Source organism: Callithrix jacchus, chromosome 13 (assembly GCF_049354715.1).
Source record: "Callithrix jacchus isolate 240 chromosome 13, calJac240_pri, whole genome shotgun sequence".
NCBI lineage: Eukaryota > Metazoa > Chordata > Mammalia > Primates > Cebidae > Callithrix > Callithrix jacchus.
Genome location: NC_133514.1, coordinates 50801329 through 50824501, shown reverse-complemented (window position 1 = coordinate 50824501; position 23173 = coordinate 50801329). Strand labels below are relative to the sequence as shown.

General features: G+C 44.0%; 1 pseudogene across 1 annotated transcript in view; it reads right to left on the bottom strand.

The window, feature by feature from the left end:
• Positions 1–20089: 20089 nt before the first annotated feature.
• The window catches only part of LOC144578990 (beta-1,4-galactosyltransferase 5-like), a 23632-nt pseudogene continuing 20548 nt past the window's right edge, over positions 20090–23173 (bottom strand). The window contains exons 11-12 of the transcript XR_013525704.1: positions 22557–22659; positions 20090–21727 (exon numbers count right to left, since the gene is read on the bottom strand). The product of XR_013525704.1 is annotated as a beta-1,4-galactosyltransferase 5-like (transcript). The remainder of the gene's footprint in view (positions 21728–22556; positions 22660–23173) is intronic.

Genomic DNA, 23173 nt, shown 5'->3' with positions numbered 1-23173 from the left:
TACAGGGGCCAAATGAAACCATTAGATTACATCACCAGGAAGTAATCAGCCAAATCCAGAATGTGGGAAATTCTACAAACCAAATGACCCAATTTCTTTATTCAAAAATAAATACTCAGAGGCTGAAGTGGGAGGACTGCTTAAGGCCAGAGTTCAAGGCTGTAGTGAGCTATGGTCACACCTGTGAATAGAGCCACTGCACTCCAGGCTGGGCAACACAGCCAGACCCCATGTCTTTAAAAAAAGAGGGTCGGGGGAGCGCTAGAGACATTAGCCAAATGCAGTCTGTGGACTTTGAGTCATGATTAAGACAAACTTTTACATAAATACATGGGAGTTTTAAAAACATTGGGAAGTGCCGGGCGTGGTGGCTCACTCCTGTAATCCCAGCACTTTAGGAGGCTGAGGTGGGTGGATCACCTGAGGTCAGGAGTTCGAGGCCAGCTTGACCAATATGGTGAAACCCCATCTTTAAAAAAAAAAAAATTGGGAAGTTCAAACATGGACTGAATGTTAGATGACATTAAATAATTACAGGTAATTTTATTATGATAATACTATTGTGGCTATGATTTTTAAAGACCTCAGAGAAACATATTAACATATTTACAGGCAAATTATATTATTTCTGGGATTTGCTTTAATAAAATTTAATAAATCCCTGGAATTTTTTAGAGAAAAATGTGAGAGAAGAGATCGGAGAAACAATATTGGCAAAGTGTTTAATGTTTAAACAAGGAGTGGGTACATGGGCACTGTGCTAGGCCGAATTATGCCCCCAAACATGTCCACATTCTAATCTTTGAAGCTGTGAACAAGTTACCTTACATGGCAAAAGGGGCTTTGCAAGCATGTGATGAAGAACCTTCAGATGGGAGATAATCCTGGATTATCCCAGTGAGCCCAGTTTCATTGCTTCCTTATAAGACCCTTTACCTGCAATGAGAATCAGAAAGAATGTGACAAGGGAAGGAAGGTCAGAGAGATGCAATCTGTTAAGGATGTGGCCGCTGGTGCTGACTCCAGAGATGGAAGAAAGGGCCGCAAGCCCAGGAATGGCACAAGTGGCTCAAGGGTGGAAAAGTCAAGGAATGAATTATTCTGCAGATGCTCAGGTGTCCTGCCATCACCTGTGAGACCCACGTGGGCTCCTGACCTACGGGACTTGTTGAGTAATAAATTTGCATTGTTTTAAGTAAAGAAAGTGGTAGTAATTTGTTACAGTAGCCATAGAAAACTAATAAAAGCATTTGCTATATTTCTCTCTGTGTTTTTGTAAATTTAAGATTTTTTCAGCCAGGTTCGGGTGGCTCACGCCTGTAATCCCAGCACTTTGGGAGGCTGAGGTGGGCAGATCACAAAGTCAGGAATTCGAGACCAGCCTGGACAATACGGTGAAACCCCATCTCTACTAAAAATACAAAAATTAGCCAGGCATGGTGGTGGGCACCCATAGTCCCAGCTACTCAGGAGGCTGAGGCAGGAGAATCACTTGAACCTGGGAGGTGGAGGTTGCACTGAGCTGAGATTGAGCCACTGCACTCCAGCCTGAGTGACAGGGCAAGACCCTGTCTTAAAAAAAAAAAAAAGATTTTTTTTGGTAATAAAATATATATATATATTAAGTCCATAAAACATACACCTAAGAAATACATTTTTCAAAGTAATTCATTTAGACCTGAAGTATAATCTGACCTAGTATAGAATTATACAATGCATTTTAATTTCCAAAAGAATTATGTCATAAATCCCTTTTAAAAAAGAATTGTTGAGTATAGTTAGTAAAATAATGTTGATTTTCGAAGTCACAGATATAATAAAGCATGGTGTGACCTATTCCTGACTTTATTATTTTATTATTGTTATTATTTTCTTTTTTGAGAGAGAGTCTTACTTTGTCTCCCAGGCTGGAATGCAGTGGCTCATTCTCAGCTTACTGCAACCTCGGCTTCCTGGGTTCAAGCCATGCCCCTGCCTCAGCCTCCAGAGTGGCTGGGATTACAGGCACTTGCCACCAACCCAGATAATTTTTGTATTTTTAGTAGAGACAGAGTTTTACCATGTTGGCCAGGGTGGTCTGGAACTCCTGACCTCAAGTGATCTGCCCACCTTGGCCTCCCAAAATGCTGGGATTACAGGTGTAAACCACAGCTCCTGGCCCCATTGCTAACTTTAGAATTGGTTTATCTACACTGTTATCAAAATCTGCATATTGACATGACTTTAAGATGCTAACATTTATAAAGGTAATTTTCCTACTAGCATCTATTAATTTCAGGAAACAGATAAAACAATGAGTAAATAAAATGTATAAAACAGAATATTTAAAGAAAATAATCTCTTGGCCGGGCGCAGTGGCTCACACCTGTAATCCCAGCACTTTGGGAGGCCAAGATGGGCAGATCATCTGAGGTCGGGAGTTTGAGACCAGCCTGACCAACATGGAGAAACCCCATCTCTACAAAAATTAGCCAGGCAAGGTGGTGCATGCCTGTAATCCCAGCTACTCAGGAGGCTGAGGCAAGAGAATCACTTGAACCTGGGAGGTTGCGGTGAGTTGAGATAACACCATTGCACTCCAGCCCGGGCAACAAGAGCAAAACTCTGTCTCAAAAAAAAAAAGAAAAGAAAAGAATCTCTTAAAATATGTAAAAGTAGAATAGTTAAAAAACAGTACTGAATATTTTAATATAATTTCTAATTTTCAATTAACGAATATTAGGCATTTTCTATTATGTAAATAAATTACCCACATTTTGTCAAACTTGCTAAAACAGTACAGGCATGGTGGCTCACACCCATAATCCCAGCACTTTGGGAGGCCAAGGCGGGCAGGTCACTGGAGGTCTGGAGTTCGAGGCCAGCCTAGCCAACATGGTGAAATCCGGTCTCTACTAAGAATACAAAAGAATTAGTCGTAGTGCTGGGCACCTGGAATCCTAGCTACTCGGGAGGCTGAGGCAGGAGAATCACTTGATCTCAGGAGGTAGAGGTTGCAGTGAGCTGAGATAGCACCATTGTACTCCATGCTGGGCAACAAAAGCAAAACTCCATTTCAATAAAAAAATAAATTGCTAAATCAAATAACATTTATTAAAGTCCATAGTTTTAACCAATTTTATTAGTTGACTTTTAATGCCATTAACCTATTTTTTATTTATTTATTTTATGTTTTGAGACCGAGTCTTGTTCTGTCGCCCAGGCTGGAATGCAGTGACACAATCTCGGTTCATTGCAACCTCTGCCTCCCAGGTTCAAGAGATTCTCATTCCTTAGCCTCTGGGGTAGCTGGGATTACAGGTGTGTGTCACCACACCTGGCTTTTTTTTTTTTTTTTTTTTTTAGAGGTGGGTTTTCCCCACGTTGGCCAAGCTGTTCTCAAAATCCTGACCTCAAGTGATCAACCTGCCTCAGTCTTGCAAAGTGCTAGGACTACAGGCTTGAGCCACCACACGGGGCCTAATTGGGGTTTTTGTTTTTGTTTCTTGAGACAAGGTCTTATTGTGTTGCCTGGGCTGGCCTCAAACTCCTGGATTTAAGCAAGCCTCCCACCTCAGCCACCTAAGTAACTGGGAACAGGTGTGCACCGATGAGCCTCACTAACTGGTTTTAATTCTATAGAGTACTCTTCAAATCATTGTTTCCTCTCTAAACATCTTAAGTTTCATATTTTACTTCACTGTCTTATAAACTATTTTTCTGTGGGAGCAGCTACATTGTATAACATTGTGGTATACACAGTGGTGTACATTGTTGTGGTTACACTGTCTTGTTATGGTAACATTGTGTATCCTTGCTGCCTTGTATTTAAAAAATCCTGGCTTACACTAAGGAAGCCTTGGAAACTCTAACATAAAATGGTGTTTGAAAGCCTCAAAGACAAAACTGAGATATCTTTTCTCTTCTTTTAAGATAGGATCAGGCCAGGTGCAGTGGCTTATGCCTGTAATCCCACACTTCAAGAGGCCCAGGAAGGCAGATTGCTTGAGCTCAGGAGTTTGAGACCAGCTTGGGCAACATGGCAAGACCCCATCATACAAAAAAATACAAAAATTAGCTGGACATGGTGGCACCTGCCTGTAATCCCAGCTACTAGGGAGGCTGAGGCATGAAAATCACTTGAGCCTGGGACGGGGTAGGTTGCAGTGAGCTGAGATTGCACCTCTGCAGTCCCGCATGGGTGACAGAGTGAGACTCTATCTCAAAATAAATAAATAAATAAATAAAAATAAGGCTGGAGGTGGTGGCTCATGCCTGTAATTCCAGCACTTTGGAGTTTGAGGCCAGCCTGGTCAGCATGATGCAACCCTGTCTCTACTGAAAAAAAAAAAAAGAAAGAAAGAAAGAAATTTAGCTGGGAGTGGTGGCAGGCACCTATAATCCTGACTACTCGGGAAGCTGAGGCAGAATTGCTTGAAACAGGGAGGCAGAGGTTATAGTGAGCCAAGATCTCACCATTGCACTCCAGCCTGGGCAACAGAGTGAGACTCATATCAAAAAAAGAAAAGAAAAATTAGCCCAGTATGGTGACACATGCCTGTAGTCCCAGCTACCCTGAAGGCTGAGGCAGGAGAATTGCTTGAACCCAGGAGGCAGAGGTTGCAGTGAGCCAAGATCGCGCCACTGCACTCCGGCCTAGGCAAAAGAACAAGACTTCATCTCAAAAAAAAAAAAGACAAGGTCTTGTTCTATGGTCCAGGCAGAGTACAATGGCATGAACGCCACCTTCAGACTCACAAGTGATCCACCTGCCTCAGCCTCTCGCACAGCTGGGTCTATAGGTGTGTGCAACCATGTCCAGTTAATTTTCAAATATTTTGTATAGACAAGGTCTCACGATGTTTCCTGGTCTCAGACTCCTGGGCTCAAGTGATCCTCCCACCTTGGCCTCCCAAAGTGCTGGTATTAAAGGCGTGAGCCACCTCACCAAGTGGAGAAACATTCTTATATTTTAACCATGTTCGCTGAATTATTATAAGATATTTGCCTGCATTATATCAGTGAGCACTCTGAGGGGAAATGAAACTCAGGAAGCCGAGCACTCCTCATCTTTCATGATATCCAACCTTCCTGCATCCTAGGTGCTGAGTAATCCCATCTACTTGATGTTTTCAAAGATCATTCTAAGGACTGTGCTGTGGACATGAAAATGAAACTGGGAAAAGGGAGTAGGATCCTAAAATCCAAGAGATGAACTTCTGTGGAGAATTGGTGTGTTCGTTTTAAATTGTCATGCAACAAATGACCACAAACTTAGCAACTTAAAACACCTCGGCCAGGTGCTATGGCTCATGCCTGTAATCCCAGCACTTTGGGATTACAGGGTGGGTGGAGAACCTGAGGTCAGAAGTTCGAGACCAGCCTGATCAACAGGATGAAACCCTGTCTCTACTAAAAATACAAAAAAATTAGCCAGGTATAGTGGCACACACCTGTGTTTCTATCTACTCAGGAGGCTAAGGCAGGAGAATTGCTTGAACTTAAGAGACGGAAGTTGCAGAGAGCACCATTGCACTCCAGCCTGGGTGACAAGAGTGAAACTCCATCTCAAAAAAAAAAAACCAAAACTGTAATCCCAGCACTTTGGGAGGCCAAGGTGGGCAGATCACCTGAGGTCAGGAGTTCAAAACCAGCCTGGCCAACATGGAGAAACCTCATCTCCGAAAAAAAAAAAAAAAAAAAAAAAAAGAAGTTTCTTTTGATAGTGAGTTCTCCTTCTGCTTTTATTTTATTTTTTGAGACAGAATCTCCCTCTGTCACCCAGGCTGGAGTGCAGTGGTCCAACCTCAGCTCACTGCAAGCTCTGCCTCCTGGGGTCAAGCAATTCGCCTGCCTGAGCCTCCTGAGTAGCTGAGACTATAGGCATGTGTCACCACTCCTGGCTAATTTTTATATTTTTAGTGCAGATAGGGTTTTGCCATGTTGGCCAGGCTGGCCTCAAACTCCTGACCTCAGATGATCCTCCCATCTTGACCTCTCAAAGTACTAGGATTACAGGCAGAAGTCACCCTGCCCAGCTGCAATATTTTTCTTAAGGTAAATGCTTTCTAGATCCTGTTTATTTATTTATTTGGTTTTTTGTTTATTGTGAGACAGAATCTTGCTCTGTCGCCCAGGCTGGAGTGCAGTGGTACAATCAGCTCTTGCAGCCTCTGCCTCCCAGGTTCAAGTGATTCTCCTGTCTTAGCCTCCTGAGTAGCTGGGACTACAGTCACACACCACCAAGCCTGGCTAATTTTTGTATTTTTAGTAGAGACAGGGTTTTGCCATGTTGGCTAGGCTGGTCTCCAACTTCTGACCTCAGGTGATCTGCCCACCTTGGCCTCCCAAAGTGCTGAGATTACAGGCATGAGCCACTGAGCCTTCTGTATCCTATTTTAGATTATGACATCTGAGGTTTGAAAGTATTACCTACTACATCTATTTTCTTTCCCTTTGAGGAGTGCTTGCACTGTGATCTTAATAAATTACAGAAGGCTGGCCACAGTGGCTCACACCTGTAATCCCAGCACTTTGGGAGGCTGAGGTGGGAGGATCCTTTAAACTCAGGAGTTCAAGACCAGTGTGGGAAACATGGCAAAACCCCATTTCTACAAATACAAAAAAAAAAAAAAATTAGCCAACCTTGGTGGTGCGCTCCTATAGTCCCAGCCACCTTAGAGGCTGAGGTGGGAGGATTGCTTGAGTCCGGGAGGTCAAGGCTGCAGTGAGCTGAGATCTTGCTACTCCACTGCAGTCTGGGCAACAGAGTGAGACCCTGTCTCAAATGAATAAATTACAGAGAACTATGTGGGAGGGGAGGTTGTCACATGATATATTATAGTCAATCTGCAGGGAGATGTTAAATGATTGATACATTTTATATCATTATAATTTACAGATTATATTCCTACTTCCTGTGTCTAATACAATCCCAGATTAGAAATTCCTTGAGAGAATGGCCAAGCTTCATACTTATTTGTAACCACAATGGCATTTAGTAGAATCCAACACATCACTGATTCCCAATCAAAATGTATGGAATGAGTGGAAAACAGTAAGATGTGCTATGCGGTCATCAGAGATTCTGGTTTAAGGAAACTTGATTTAGCTACTTTTCAGGGTAATTCCTTTTAAGCAGCTTGGTTGTTAGAAATGTTTTGGACATATATGAGGCCAACAATCATATGAAAAAATGCTCATCATCACTGGTCATTAGAGAAATGAAAATCAAAACCACATTGAGATACCATCTCACGCCAGTTAGAATGGCGATCATTAAAAAATCTGGAGACAACAGATGCTGGAGAGGATGTGGAGAAAAAGGAACACTTTTACACTGCTGGTGGGAGTGTAAATTAGTTCAACCATTGTGGAAGACAGTGTGGCAATTCCTCAAGGCCTTAGAAATAGAAATTCCATTTGACCCAGCAATCCCATTACTGGGTATATATCCAAAGGACTATAAATCGTTCTACTATAAGGACACATGCACACGAATGTTCATTGCAGCACTGTTTACAATAGCAAAGACCTGGAATCAACCCAAATGCCCATTGATGATAGACTGGATTGGGAAAATGTGGCACATATACACCATGGAATATTATGCAGCAATCAGAAATGATGAGTTCATGTCGTTTGTAGGGACATGGATAAATCTGGAGAACATCATTCTCAGCAAACTGACACAAGAACAGAAAATGAAATACCGCATATTCTCACTCATAGGCGGGTGATGAAAAATAAGAACACATGGACACAGGGAGGGGAGTACTAAACACTGGGGTCTATTGGAGGGAAAAGGGGAGGGCCAGCGGTGGGGGGGAGCTGAGGAGGGATAGCCTGGGGAGAAATGCCAAATGTGGGTGAAGGGGAGAAAGGAAGCAAAACACACTGCCATGTGTGTACCTATGCAACTGTCTTGCATATTCTGCACATGTACCCCAAAACCTAAAATGCAATAAAAAATTTTAAAAAAAAGAAGAAGAAAAGAAAACAGATGTCTACACAAAATCTTGTAAAAAAAAGAAATGTTTTGGGAGAGTCACTGTTTTGCATTCATGTGCTCAGTTTAAGACAGAGTCCATAGTTCAAATCATTGAAAATAACTCAATAAATTTTTTTTTTCTTTTTCTAGTAAACATGGAAGAAGAGCCATTTATCCATTAGGTGCTTTGGATCAAATAACTAAATGGCAAAACTAAAAATCCCTGGACAAGGTTTAGAACAAAACTAGTTGACAAGGTATCCCCACCCACAAACCCCAAATGTAAGAGGGTGAGTAGGAACCACAGACAGCTGCAAGATCTGAGTGAAGTCAGCATAAGTACAGATAAAAACAAGGGCATGACAAAGCATCTGGTGGACCTGAAGGCAGGTGAACCCAAAAATAGCATCAGGTTCCCCCAGGAAAGTGTGACTAGAACTACAGCTGAAAACAGGAAGGATTCTGCCCTATGCAGTAGTGAGTGAGTGTAACGGGCCCATGGGGAGACCTGAAAGGTTAGAGCAATCCTTTCTTCAGGGATTAAGACCCCTCATAGAGCGGAAACTCTTAAAATGGAATAAGAATTTTGCATGATATAGAATAGAGAAATGTAGGAAAGAGAAAGGGCAGATAAAGGTGAGAAAAGGGAAATTTCATAGGGCAAGCTTCCCTCCTTTAGCACATGAGTTAAAACAACAGAAAAGCTTGCTAGGTGCTATGCTCTGATGTTTGTGTTCGCTCCTCCCAATTCACATGTTGATATCTAATCACAGATGTGACGGTATTAGGAGGAAGGGCTTTTGGGAGGTGATTATGTCATGGTGGCGGGGCCCTCACAAATGGGATTAGTGCCCTTATGAAAGAGGCCCCAGAGAGCTCCCTAACCTTTCCACCACTGCCACCTGAGGACACAGCAGGAAGGAACTGGGTGAACCAGGAAGCAGGACCTCACGAGACACTCAATTTACCAATGTCTGTACTTGTCAAGTCCAGTCTTGATCTTGGACTCCCCAGCCTCCAGAACGTGAAAAATAAATTTGTTGTCTATAAGCCACCCAGTTTATGGCATTTTGTTAAAGGAGCCCAAACGAACCAAGACACTAGGTGAAGTTGCAAAAGCTCTCGTGAACTCTGCCTCCTTCTAGATGTTAAGAAGTAACCTAAGAAGAACTGACATAAATGATGTACAAAGTTATCATCAGAAAAAAATGAACACCAGGTGTGGTGGCTCACACTTGTAATCCCAGCAACTTCATCACTAAAAAACAAAAAATCGGCCAGGTATGATGTCATGTGCCTGTAGGTCCAGCTACTCAGGAGGTTGAGATGGGAGAATTGTTTGAGCCTAGGAGGTTGAGGGTGCTATGAGCTATGATTGTGCCACTGCACTCCAGCCTGGGCAACAGAGAGAGATGAAGGAAGGAAGGAAGGAAGGAAGGAAGGAAGGAAGGAAGGAAGGAAGGAAGGAAGGAGGGAAGGAGGGAAGGAGGGAAGGAGGGAAGGAGGGAAGGAGGGAAGGAGGGAAGGAGGGAAGGAGGGAAGGAGGGAAGGAGGGAAGGAGGGAAGGAGGGAAGGAGGGAAGGAGGGAAGGAGGGAAGGAGGGAAGGAGGGAAGGAGGGAAGGAGGGAAGGAGGGAAGGAGGGAAGGGGAGGGAGGGAGGGAGGGAGGGAGAGAGAGAGAGAGAGAAAGAAAGAAAGAAAGAAAGAAAGAAAGAAAGAAAGAAAGAAAGAAAAAAGAAAGAAAGAAAGAAAGAAAGAAAGAAAGAAAAGAAAAGAAAGAGAGGATGGAAGGAAGGAACGGAGGTGGGGGAGGGAGGGAGGGAGGGAGAGAGGGAGGGAGGAAGGAAGGGAGGGAGGAGGAATGGGGAGAGGGAGGAAGGGAGGGAGGAAGAAAGACATTTGTATAGGCAATGAAAGCATACCACAAAGACATGCCCATAAAACAGATAAAAGCTGCAGCCTATTGTTTCAGAACAAACTCAAGACCTTAAGAGAATAGAAGATATGAAGTAATAATATAAACCTGAATTAGGAAAACTCAGAAATTAAGTAACACTTCAGAAAAGAATTAAAAATAAAAGGAACAAAGTAAGAAATGTAAACTAAATAGCAGTACCTACTTCACAGTATTGCTGTGAGAATTACCCCCTTTACTATATATGAAATGTTGGACATGTGCCTGCCACGTAGTGAGTGCTCAGCAAGCAGAAGACAGAACTCCTTGTCACAGGCTGGAATGCAGTGGCACGATCTTGGCTCACCACAACCTCCACCTCTCAAGATCAAGCAATTCTCCTGCCTCAGCCTCCTGAGTAGCTGGGATTACAGGCCTGCGCCATCACACCCAGCTCATTTTTGTATGCTTAGTAAGATGGGGTTTCACCATGTTGACCAGGCTGGTCTCGAACTCCTGTTGTCATGTGATCCACCTATCTCAGCCTCCCAAAGTGCTGGGATTACAGGTGGGAGCCACCACGCCCAGCCTGCTTCAGGATTTAAGGTCAACTGGGAAAGACTTTAACTTCCCAAGGTTAAAAAACATAAAAAAGCTGTTCTTCCTCCCACAGAACAGGCCACCACACTGGAATATGCCAATCCTGTCAAGATGAACTATCTTTTTGCAAATTGTCAGCCTCAGTTCTGGCAGGTACAGAGTCCCCTCTTCCAATCCTCCCTGTGTCAGACTAGTCTCCTCTAAGCGCTAGTCTGCCTAGTGACTGCAGATTTGCACCACCCCACTTGAGATGATCTGCCCTGCTCTGAGATGAATCATTGAGATCACAAAGATACAAAGACAGTGATGGTGTATGTAAGCCATGCACTGTACTTATTCCTGTGTGAGCAGCATGTACATCCCATGCGGGGGGTCCCTGGCTTTCAATTCCTTTGTCACTAACTGAAAATCTTATTATTAATACATTCCGGAAAATGACAAAAAGAATAAATTTCTAAATAAGCAAACATAAGTGCTCACAATTCATTAAGGATTTTGCAGATTTTTCAATTATTATACATCCAGGCCACCAGGAATATGCTCATCAAATAATAAAACCCAAAATTATATTCCTCAGTATGCTGGGTCAAAGAGTCCCTGCCATCATAAGAATTCTATATATCCAGACCAACCTGGGCAGCCTTTGTTTGTAGAGTGAGACCCCATCTGTACAAAAAAGTATTTTTAATTAGCCAGGTATGGTGGAGTGTTCCCGTAACCCTTGCTACTTGAGAGACTGAGGTGGGAGGACTGCTTGAGGCCAGGAGGTTGAGGCTACAGGCTGAGATTACATCACTGCACTCCAGCATGGGTGACAGAGAGAGGAGAGAGAGGAGAGAGAGAGAGGAGAGAGAGGAGAGAGGAGAGAGAGAGAGAGAGAGAGAGAGAGAGAGAGAGAGAGAGAGAGAGAGAGAGGAAGAGAGAGAGAGAGAGAGAGAGAGAGGGAGGAAGAGAGAGAGAGGAAGGGAAAGACAGAAAAAGGAAGGAAGGGAAAGAAAGAGAGAAAAACAAAAGAAAGTAAGTTAGCGGACAACTTAGAATGGGTGGGGCAGTATGTAGTTTTTCAGCATTCCTTTAGTGTTATATAAAAGAAAGATTTGAAAATTACTGAGCTGGATGATAGGAAACAGTCTCTCGACTCAAAATGAGAAGGTCGAGCCCTTGACCTTTTGATGTAGACGTGTTCTAATTTTATTCATATAAATTCAGCTTATATAAGCTATACAATTATTAGAAAACAACATATAAGGGAGTATTTCATTCCCAATCTTAGTTGAATCAGATTTGGGAAGATATTTACATAGACCAAAAAAAAAAATTACTGCACACTATGCAAACTATAAAACATGTCACGTTACTTCACTGGAAGAAAAGTTAACGTTTTCTTCTCTCTTTTTCACAATGAATCAGCAGGCAATTATTAAGTATTTTCTTTTCTTTTTTTTTTTTAAGACAGAGTCTCACTCTGTCACCCAGGCTGAAGTACAGTGGCAAGATCTTGGCTCACTGTAACCTCCGCCTCCCAGGTTCAACCGATTATCCTGCCTCAGCCTCCCGAGTAGCTGGGATTACAGGTGCCCACCACTACACCCAGCTAATTTTTTTTTTTTATTGTATTTTTAGTAGAGACAGGGTTTCACCATGTTGGCCACACTGGTCTCAAACTCCTGATCTCATGATTCACCCACCTTGGCTTCCCAAAGTGCTGGGATTACAGGCGTGAGCCACCGCGCCTGGATTTATTAAGTATTTTCTATGTGCCAACATTGTGTTAGCTTGTACTGGGGAATACAAAATACAATTATTTCTCATAATATTTCTGTTCTAAAAGTTGCTGCAAACACTGAATTTGTAAATACCAAAACCTTTGGCCCTAGAGGAATTGTAGGGTTAGGTTTCTGCAAGCCTCTGATCATGACGTTTTCATCAATCAATGCATAACCTTGGGGGTTTTTGTTTTGTTTTGTTTTGAGATGGAGTTTTGCTCTGTCTGCTCAGGCTACACTGTAGTGGCGTGATCTCAAGTGATTCTCCTGCCTCAGCCTCTTGAGTAGCTGGGACTACAAGCCCCACCATCACACCAGTTAATTTTTTTATTTTTAGTAGGGATGAGGTCTCACCATGTTGGCCAGGCTGGTCTCGAACCTCTGACCTCAGGTGATCTGTTCATCTAGGCCTCCCAAAGTGCTGGAATTCCAGTCATGAGCCACTGTGTCTGGCCCATAACCTTTTTTTTAAATTTGTGTTTCTGTTTAAAGACATCTTATTTAATATATATTAACATTAATAACAGCCAACAGCCCTAAAACTCATGCCTAAACCAAGCTTTTCTAACACACATATTTTCTCCATAAGGGACATCACAGCCTTCTTAGGAACACAGCACTTAGGAACACTAGCCAGCACAAAAACACTGTGCTTAGGGCCTTTTCAACAGTAAAATCAACAGGAGGCAAAAAATGTGGCAAAATGACACTAACTAGACCATGCTAAGGAGGCTTGTTCACAATGTGAGCCGAAACAAGACGGCCGTGCATTGCCTTGTTCCACGTAAGCTGGGAATATGCATTTGGGCAACTCAAATCTTTTGTCACTTGCACATACCTGTGAATTACCTGGAAAGCACTGCGAGTATTGACTTCAGGGTTACATGCGAATTTTGGCAAGTAGGCAAATTTGCCAATTCCAAATTTATGAATCATGAGAGTCAACTGAAAATACCTGCTCAAGAAGCATTAACTCTAGCTGGAAAGCAAGGCACAAAACACAGTCATGCATCAAATAATGTTTTAGTCAATGATGAATTGCAAATATGAACAAGCAGTCCTATAAGATTATAATGGAGATGAGAAATCCCTATTGTCTAGTGATGTCAGAGCCATATGAAAAGTCGTACAGTGCTGGGCCCGGTGGTGCATGCCTGTAGTCCTAGCTACTCGGAAGGCTGAGGCTGGAGAATCCCTTGAGTTCAGGAGTTCTGGGCTGTAGTGCACTATACCGATCGGGCGTCTGCACTGAGTTTGGCATCAGTATGGTGACCTCCCAGGAGCGGGGGACCACCAGGTTGCCTAAGGAGGGGTGAACTGGCCCAGGTCGGAAACGGAGCAGGTTAAAACTCCCGTGCTGATCAGTAGTAGGATTGTGCCTGTGAATAGCCACTGCACTCTAGCCTGGACAACATAGTGAGACCCTGCCTCTAAATTAAAAAAATATATATTAAAAAAAAAAAAAAGTCGTACAGCAATGCATTGCTCATGCATTTGTGGTGGGGATAAACACACCCACTTCACAGCCAGTCATGTAAAAGTCCAGCATATGCAATTATGTGCAGTACATAATACTTGATAACAATAACAAATGACTTTGACTGGTTTATGTATTTACTTATCACTTTATTAGAGTATGTACTCCTTCTGCTTATAAACAAAAGTGTGCAGTCTCAGGCAGGTTCAGGAGGTATTTCAGAAGGCACTGTTATCTTGTTATCACAGGAAGTGACAGCTCCATGCGTATACCTGCCCCTGAAGACCCTACAGTGGGACAAGATGTGGAGATGAAAAGCAGATTGATGATCCTGATCCTGCATAGGCCTAGGCTAAGCTATGCGTTTGTGTCTCATTTTTAAAGAAAACATTTAAAAGGTAAAAAGAAAAAAAATTTAAGTGAAGAAAACTTACAGAATAAGAATATAAAGATATATATATATATATTTTTTTTTTGAGACAGAGTTTCATTCTTGTTGCCCAGGCTGGAGTGCAATGGCACAATCTCAGCTTAATGCAACCTTCACCTCCTGGGTTCAAGCGATTCTCCTGCCTCAGTCTCCCGTGTAGCTGGGATTACATGCATGTGCCACCACGCCCAGCTGATTTTTATATTTTTAGTAGAGACGGGGTTTCACCATGCTGGCCCAGCTGATCTCAGACCCCTGACCTCAGGTGATCCACTCACCTCAGCCTCCCAAAGTTCTGGGATTACAGGCATTGAGCCACCATGCATGGCCCCCAGAAAGAAGGTATTTTTGATTAGCCAGGCATGGTGGCACACACCTGTAGTCCCAGTTACTCTGGAGGCTGAGGCAGGAGGATCACCTAAGCCCAGGAATTTGAGGCTGCAGTGAGTATGATCACACCACTGCACTCTAGCCCTCTGCCCTAGGTAACAAAACAAGACTTGTCTCAAAAAAAAAAAAAAAAAAGGAAAAAGAAGAAGATATGTATGTTTGGTACAGTTGTACAATGGGTTTGTGGTTTAAGCTGTACTATTGCAAAAGACTCAAAGCTTTTAAAAAGTCTAAGACAAAGTTACTATAAGCTAAAGATGAATTTATTCTTTTGAAAAACTTGGGAAATTTAGTGTAGCTTAAGTGTACAGTGTTTATAAAGTCTACTGTAGTATATAGTGATGTCCTAGGCCTTCATCTTCACCCACCACACACCCACTGACCCCAGAGCGACTTCCTGCAAGCTCCGTTTATGGTAAGTGCCTATACAGGGGGTAGCAATTTCTCTCTTTTATTTATTCATTTATTTTTATATTTTTATTTAATTTATTTATTTATTTATTTATGAGATGGAGTCTCATTTTGTTGCCCAGGCTGGAGTGCAGTGGTGTGAGCTTGGTTCACTGCAACCTCTGCCTCCCAGGTTCAAGCGATTCTCCTACCCTTTCCTAGTAGCTGGGATTACAGGTCTGTGCCACCATGCCCGGCTTATTTTTGTATTTTCAGTAGAGTTGGGTTTCGCCATGTTGGCCAGGCTGGTCTGTAACTCCTGACTTCAGGTGATCTTCCCACCTCGGCCTCCCAAAGTGCTAGGATTACAGTCGTGAACCATCGTGTCTGGCTTCTCTTTTATACTGTATTTTTACTGCACCTTTCTCTTTAGATACAACAGTACTTACCATTGTGTTACAACAGCCTGCAGTATTCAGTCCAGCCACATCCTGGGCAGGTTTGTAGCTGAGGTCATATCGTATATTGTATAGCCTAACTTCTGCTGACTGACTTACAAAGCAAAGTTTCCTACAAAGAGGTTTCAACTACCTCATTACCCCAAAGTTGAATAATTTGCTAGAATGACTCACAGAACTCAGAAAAAGCTGTGCTTACTCTTAGTTCGTTATAAAGGGTACAAATGAACAATTAGATGAAGAAGTACCCAGGATACGGTAAGTCCCAATGCAGAAGCTCAGTCAAGATGGGTGCACTACCCTCTGAGATGCGGATGTGTTCGCCAACTTGGAAGCTCCCTGAACCCCACCATTTAGGGGTTTCTATGGAGGCTTCAGTCCATAGATTTGAGTGTGGCCACTGGTGATCACAGCCACTCTCCCTTCCCTGGAAGTTGGGACGGGGGTGCAGGAAATGCTGATCTAATCAAGCTTAGTCTTTCTGGCAGCCATCTCCTACACTGAAGTTAAGCACCGAAGAGTTGCTTCCTTAGAACAAAAGACGCTCTTAACACTCCATCACTCAAAATTCCAAAGATTTTAGAGCTTTGTACCAGAAACTAGGAAAAACGACAAAATCTCTTTCTTGTTATTCCACAGCAACATCGATTCCATCTACAACCTTGATGCCCCTTTGCCATGAAAGGTAACATATTTGCAGGTCCTGGGAAGTTGAACACAACTCTCTGGGGGACACTATTCTGACTGCCCTAGCCTCTAGCAGTAAAGACAGCAGCTCAGGAAGCTTGGCAAGGTGGCATTATGGAGCAGGGATTGCAGGGTTGGTTAAAAGACCAAAACCAGGCCGGGAGAGGTGGCTCACGCCTGTAATCCCAGCATTTTGGGAGGCCAAGGCAGGTGGATCAACTGAGGTCAGGAGTTTAAGACAAGCCTGGCCAACATGGTGAAACCCTGTCTCTACTAAAAATTTAAAAATTAGCTGGGTGTGGTGGTGCATGCCTGTAATCCCAGCTACAAGAGGGAAACTCTGTCTAAACAAACAAACAAACAAATAAATAAATAAATAAAATGTTACCTGATCAGGGCAATGGCAAGAAAATACAAAGAAAGCTCTTGGAGGAAGACGCAGTCGTTAGTCGGTGCAGGCTGTGGTCCGCCCACTCCTGCTCCTCACTCACCACAGTCCACTCTCCCACAGGAACAAGTCCGCCAGGAAGCCGCTCAGCAGCCACGGATTTTTTTTTTCTTTTCTTTTTTTTTTTTTTTGAGACAGACTCTCACTCTGCTGTCCAGGCTGGAGTGCAATGACTCAAATCTCTGCTCACGGCAACCTCCGCCTCCCGGGTTCAAGCGATTCTCCCGCCTCAGCCTCCCAAGTAGCTGGGATGACAGATGCGCGCTACCACACCCGGCTAATTTTGTATTTTTAGTACAGACCAGCTAGTCTGCAACTTTCGACCTCATGTGATCTGCCCATCTCGGCCTCCCCAAGTGCTGGGTTACAGGCGTGAGCCACCGTGCCCAGCAGCCACAAATTTTAAAGATAGGGAAACACATCCATGGAGCCAGAGGTGGCAATTCACCAAATCAGAATCACTCTAACAAGCCCCAATGTAAAATCCCTGGAGAAAGTGTGTGCTGACTTGATCAGAGGAGCAAAGAAGAATCTCAAAGAGAAAGGACCAGTTCAAATGCCTACCAAGACGTTGAGAATCACTGTAAGAAAAACTCCTTGTGGTAAAAGTTGTTTTTTTTTTTTGAGACAGACTCTTGTCACCCAAGCTCAAGTGACAGAGTCTCACTCTGTTGTCCAGGCTGGAGTGCAATGACTCAATCTCTGCTCACTGTACCTCTGCCTCCCGGGTTCAAGCAATTCTCCTTTCTCAGCTTCCTGAGTTGCTGGGACTACAGTCGCACACCACCATTCCTGGCTATTTTTTATATTTTTAGTAGAGACCAGGTTTCACCATGTTGGTCAGCCTGGGCTCAAACTCCTGACCTCAGGTGATCTGCCCACCTCGGCCTTCCAAAGTCCTGGGATTACAGGCGTGTGCCACCAAGCCTGGCTAATTTTTTGTATCTTTAATAGAGATGGGGTTTTACCATGTTGGTCAGGCTGCTCTCAAAGTCCTGACCTCAGGTGATCTGCCTGCTTCAGCCTCCCAAAGTGCTGGGATTACAGGCTTGAGCCACTGCGCCCAGACAGTGGTAAAAGATTTAAGACACTGGATTTTTTGCAGATGAGAATCTGCAAGTGACTCATTGACTTGCACGGCCCTTCTGAGATTGGTAAGGAGTTTACTTCCATTAGTATTCCATTGGTAAGTTTACTTCCATTAGCCTCAGGTCACATGAATTGAGGGCTCAGTCCCCAAGACTGTCCCTTCTCACCAGTCACAAGTCCAGGCCTCCAGAACCTCTGATAGACCAGCTTCAAATTGGGGTTCCCACGACCTGCTGTTTGGGTTTAATTAATTTGCTAGAGCGGCTCACAGAACTCAGGGAAACTTATTGACGTCTACCAGTTTAAGACAAAGGCTCTTTTAAAGGATACAGGTAAAAGCCCAAATGAGACACACATGGCAAGGTCTGGAAGGGTCCTGAGCCTGTCCCCATAGGGTTGGGGCACACCACCCTCCCAGAACATGGATGAGTTCTTGTTCACCTTCCTATAAACCTCCATGTGTTCAGCTATCTGGAAGCTCTCTGAGCTTTTTTGTTTTTGAGACAGGATCTCACTGTCACCGAGGCTGGAGTGCATTGCACTTGGCTCACTGCAACCTCCGCCTCAAGAGTTCAGGTGGTTCCTGCCTCAGCCTCCTGAGTGAGCTGAGATTACCAGCCTGTGCCACCACATGCAGCTAATTTTTGTATTTTTAGTCAAGAAAGGGTTTCCCTATGTTGGTCAGGCTGGTCTTGAACTCCTGACCTTAAGTGATCCACCCACCTCAGCCTCCCAAAATGTTGGGATAAGGGGAATGAGCCACCGGGCCTGGCCCTCTTGACCCTCTGATGGGGACTTCGTTGGGTAGGTATGACTGAGTGTAGAAATGTGACTGAATGAAAAGGGGATGGTCTAACACTAACAGGCTGAGTGCAGAACCCGTGAAGCTGTCTGTTCAGAGTCTTCTCCACTTCTCTGTGCTGCATTCCTTCCTTCAGGATATTGGGCGGGACCTTTCCGAAATGAGGGTTCTCAAGACCCACAATCAGAAAAGCAGGGGTGCTCATCAAAGCTTCTCCAAGGAAGTAACATCTGAGCTTTATTTGAAAAAATTCTTCAATCACGGAAAAGAGGTCTCCAGAAACATTAAGAAAAAAAAACAAAAGGAATTGTAGGACAACTCATGGTTGTTAAACTATGCCTTTGTTTTCCTAAGCATGCAGTTAGGTATACAGGTATAGATCTGGACGTCAGCCAATGGCTGGACATGGTGGCTCAGACCTGGAATCCCAGCACTTTGGGAGGCCAAGGCAAGAAGACAGCTGGAGCCCAGGAGTTTAAGACCAGTCTAGGCAACATGGCAAGACCCCATCTTTATAAAAATTATAAAAATTATCTGAGCATGGTGGCGTGGACCTGTAGTCCCAGCTACTTAGGAGGCTGAGGCGGGAGGATTGCATGAGCCCAGGAGGTTGAGGCTGAGGTGAGTTACAATTGCACCCCACTGCACTCCAGCTCGGGTGACAGAGTGAGACTCCATCTCAAAAAAATAAAAAATTTAGACACCAGCCAAACTGGTGACATGACCTCAGCATCTCCCAGTCTCCCCTCGTCCATCGTCCCTGCACCCACCTCACTCGCCCCTGCTTCTGTATCATCACCCATTCTCCCTGCAGCCAGAGATGTCTCTTACAGTTGCTATGGAATCAGAATCACATCACACAGCCCCACCTGCTGAAAACTCTCCAATCCATGGCTCTAAGGATGAAATACAAACTCCTCACCCTGGCCTGCAAAGCCCTGCACTGCAAGGCCCAGGCCCATCTCCCCAGCCTGGCCGTCCCTGTGCACCCCCTGCCCTACACTCCAGCCATACTGGCTTCCTCCCTGCCCTGCAGTTGTGCATCCATATTCCTTGTCTCCCCTAGCTCACCCGCTCCCACCTTCCCTACATTCCCACCAGATGCCCACCCTACCATGCACTCATCACCCACAGCTTCCTCTTCTGGAGGAAGTATTGAGGATACAATTTTAGTCATAACTGCCAGTGAACCATAAGCTTAACGAGGCCATGGATCCTTATTTTCTCTTTTACTGTGTCCCCAGCATCTGACACTATTAATACTGTGAGTGGCAAACATTCAACACATTGAAGTCATGATAACAATCTCTGAGCAGAATCAGGCAGATAAACCCTAGACTGACCCCAGAGAACCTTCTGGAATCAAACTCCATCAACCCTCACCATCCCCTTCACCCCCAAGTCCCCTTACCCAAGTGTCTTATTCAACATTATCGGTACCACCTGGGGATTCCTGAAAGAAAACCTGTGTGGGCGTTCCCTGGCAGCGATGTGGGAGCAGTGCTTCTGTTACACCATGTAGCTCTTCACTCAGCCCACCCACCTGCAACATGGGTCAGGCACTATTTACCCCAGCAAGACCCAGAGCTCAGCTGAGCTGCCTGAAGTTGAACTCCTGTAGGAAAGGAAAGAGGAAAGACCCCACCAAAGGAGCCCACCTGTCCTAGACAAAGAGAAACCACCACCAAGGTTTGGTTCTTGAATATGTATTTTTTACTGAAAAAATCATTCATAAATTAACATACAAAAATGTACAAACACATGAGTAAAAAATGTAATGACAAAGGACTATTTTTTGTGAAAAGTGTTTTTTAAAACATCTTTAGATTTCAGTGCAGAAATGTACCCCTGGCACCTCTTAAAACATAAGAGCAAGTTCAAAAACACGTAGTGATGGAAATAAGCTAGCTATGCTCAATGCTATTGTCAACGGTGGTGGATACAATCAATCCATGTGGCTGCTGCTCAGCTATTAATGTCTGTGGTAGAGGATCTCAGACAAGAGGACCTATTATGTCAAAATGAGTATTCTTGCAAGTACCCGCTTTCCCCTGAAAACAGCATGAACAGGGACACCTTTCCCTGCACACAGCAATCAAAGACAAGATTAATTTAAGGGGCCACCCATCAGTAGCCATAAAGAATTTCAGCTGTCAGCATATACACAAGGTCACATTTGGTTCCTGTTTTTTTTTAACATGACAATTCCACACTATTAACAGCACACGGGCCTGGCTGTACATTTTTAACTACATTTCCCATATAATATTCAAGACCCGGGGGACCCATGACTGTTACATTCAGAGATTCCACACTCATCAGACAGACTTGTGACCACAGGGGTATCGATGTGACCCCACCTTAAGCACTGAGAAGAGACCTTTCCTTTTGTTCTCAAATCAGCATTTTAAAACTCAGGTGTTAGTCTTTTGCCAACAGTGTGTACTTGGTGGTAATTACAGTAATGTAGAGCTTCAAACAACACTGCCACCTGTAACTCAGAATCAGTCTCTACTGGCAAATCCTTCCAAATGACATCACAGTGTTGTCACAATGAAAGCCATTCACAGCCTTCAGTGAGGAAAAGGGGGAGGAGAATGAGAAGGGGAGAAAAGCTGAGGCAAGGACAAAGGCCCGGTGGGGGTGGGGTTGCATGGCGGAGGGCAAAATGGGGTTGGGGGTCCTTTATTGCTCTATGCACCCTAAAACAAAGGTAAACCAAATGAACCTCTGTGTGTAATGCTCCCTTGTGAAGGTATTTTAAAGCATGAAATGCTTAAAAGTTTTAAAAAACATATGCTATAGCTTACCAGCATTTTCAAGGGCAGGAGCCTGCTCTCTCATACGAGCCGATAAGAGCTTTGATATGGAATTTATTTTCTAAATACCACTCTATTCTTCAAAAGAAAACAAACATAAAAACATATGATCACTCACACAGTTTGCGGGGATCATATGTCCACAGAACCATCACATGCAGCACAGAAGCCCTAACCCACACGTACACACACACACACACACACACACCCCTACACACACCCATGGAAACCACGACAATCCAGGACGTTGAAGGCAAACAAGGCAATTAAAAAAATACGAAGTACTCTTCAGAAAGTACTCCTCATCACAATATATAAATATGTTGTATGGAAAAGAAAGGGGAGGACGAGGAAAACTGGCATTTTCCAGATTTCTGCAGACCAGTTCGGGTGTCAGGTTGACAGTTACGTTTTTATACAAGGCGTCATATGTGATGTTTGCAAAGTAGTTCAGGTTGTTGAGGCCATCCAGCCCTTGCTGTTCTTTTGACTTCCTTAGCAGAGCCTACCTGTTTAGGGACAGAACAGAGAAGAGATGGCTCTGAGTGAGGGTCCACACCTCTGCAGTCAGACGATGCAGCCAACAGTAGCACTTCCGTAGCATGAGGCGGGCGCACGGCCACTCTGCTATGCCAGGCTGAGTGCAGTTATTAGAATCACCTCCTGTGTTTCATGCTAGGAGGTGGCATGAAACACTTCATTTAATGCCCACCCAACCCCTGCTAGCAAATGAGGAAAGGCTTAGTCATGTTAGGTAACGTGGCCAAGGTCAGAGAGTGGGGAAGTGGAAGGGAAAAGATTAAAAATACAACATTTGAGAAAGTTCATACTCTGTATTCAGTGCCATTTTACTCCCACGAAAACAGAATTTCAGCAATTAGAATTGGTTGTCTGGAACACAGTCTTTCCCACAATTTACAAAAGACCAAAAAAAAAAAAAAAAAAGTTAACACAGCAACTGCAACCACACAGACAGAAGCTCAGAACACCCGTTCAGAATGGGAGCCTGCAGAAAGGGGCCAGCTGCTCTGTCACCTCAGGGACTTTCATCCAAGATGTTTCTTCTCAAACTCTCCAAAGGCTCCTGAGGAGACCACAATGCTGAAGACATAGAATGAGTGATTTCCTTAAAATAATCCTACTATTGACATTTTCACCAATGGTCTGATCCCCCTACTGGTCTGCCTCAGAGTTAAAATACATGCAAGAACTGTCAAACAGCTGTCAGAACAGGGCCTTGGAGAGGAGAAGAGGAGGAGGGGTTCTAATATGCTCTATGACTTCTGGACATGAAAGTATAGGGGATATTTTCAAGAGACATAAATAAATTGCACCAACCTTCCAAGAAACTGGACTTCTCCTCGATGGTGATAAGGAATGGACCTGTACTTTTTCTGTGTCACCCTCTGGCCGGCTCACGGAATAGCCTGCATTCTGGACTCTGTCCAAGACCAAGACAACGGGCTTTTAGATAGAACGGTAATAATAGTCCAGGAGTGACCAAAGCCTACAAGCCATGTTACAAGCTTACCCTGGAAATCACCACAGCAAAAGCTTTCTCGCTCACTCAAATGACTCACTGTGTCATTTGAAGTTAAGGGGAGGGAGACAAAAGAAAAAGAAAACAAACTGAGTAAAACTCAAATTTAACTGAATTAAAGTTTTCATGTGAACAGAAAAAACAGGCTGGGCTCAGTGGCTCATGCCTGTCATCCCAGCACTTTGGGAGGCTGAGGCGGGTGGATCACTTGAGGTCAGGAGTTAGAGATTAGCCTAGCCAACATGGTGAAACCCCATCTCTACTAAAATTACAATTAGCCGGGCGTGGTGGCACAGCTACTCAGGAGGCTGAGACAGGAGAATCACTGGAACCCGGGAGGCGAAGGTTGCAGTGAGTCAAGATTTTGCCACCACAAGACTGAGCCTGGGCGACAAAAAGAAAATCCATCTCAAAA